Source organism: Hippocampus comes, unplaced genomic scaffold, assembly GCF_001891065.2.
Source record: "Hippocampus comes isolate QL1 unplaced genomic scaffold, H_comes_QL1_v1.1 scaffold48, whole genome shotgun sequence".
NCBI lineage: Eukaryota > Metazoa > Chordata > Actinopteri > Syngnathiformes > Syngnathidae > Hippocampus > Hippocampus comes.
The window spans coordinates 1,108,736-1,109,773 of NW_017808403.1; positions in this window are offsets into that span (position 1 = coordinate 1,108,736).

Genomic DNA, 1,038 nt, shown 5'->3' on the forward strand with positions numbered 1-1,038 from the left:
TTAATTATTTTGTTTCTGCAACACCTTCCTCCGATAAAATGAAGCTGTATGCTTTGTCTTATTGTCATACTTCTGCAAGGCCAAACAAACCAAGTAATTGCTATTCCAAGATTCGTTGCATTCTGTTCCTGCTCGCTTGATTGATTAGAAATAAACTGATTCTTTGGAAGGAGTCGTGTCTAAATAAGATTATTTTTGTTAAAGGGGAGGTCAAGTTAAAAACAAAATAATAATCATCAAGGTGTTCTCTGCACCTCGACTCTTGGTTGGGTATTCTGAGTGATATTGCAGAATATAAATTAAAAAAAAAAATCCACTCCTTTTTATTCATTTCAGAGGCCAGCCACTTTACCTTGTACTCGGAGAGGGTGCCCGTCGGGAATTTGGGGAAAATACGGCTGGTGTATTTCCCGGCCAGTCCAATGTTATTATTTTTCGGCACGTGACAGCCGCACCCGTTGCCGACGATGTTTTGACCCATTGACAACTTTTCAACACATGAGGGGTCCCCAACACCCCATCGCAGTCGATTCTTTTTCGGCAAGTGACGGCCACCGTCGATGTATATTCTAAATTTTGTTCCCATCGCGTCTGTACGGCCACCTGCCGTCCACTGAAAATGACAACAGAGTGCCCAAGGTTGTTGGGTAACGGCCGTCATGGTTCACCACTTTTTTGTGTATAGTTCTTGCGCACTGTGATGTCATTTTCAGTTGACAGCAAGTGTCGGGACTGGGCAAGATGGCCACGCACTGAGATGTATAAAAACAGGTAGACCCTTCGTCTTAATTCGTATTCCACACATGAAATATTTATCGGGACCCCGTGTTTAGACGAGTGGGGGGCATAGAACATATACCGTAGTAAAGACATTTTTCCGATGACTTTGTAATTTGTATTTCAGAATACAACTAAGGGGGGGGGTCCTTGGTTTTCAGTGGTGTTCAGTTGTTAATATTTGTGTGTACAAAACCTGTAGGCCATAGACAAATGACAAACACAAGTAAGACATGAAGTGACGTTTTGTACTACATTCAC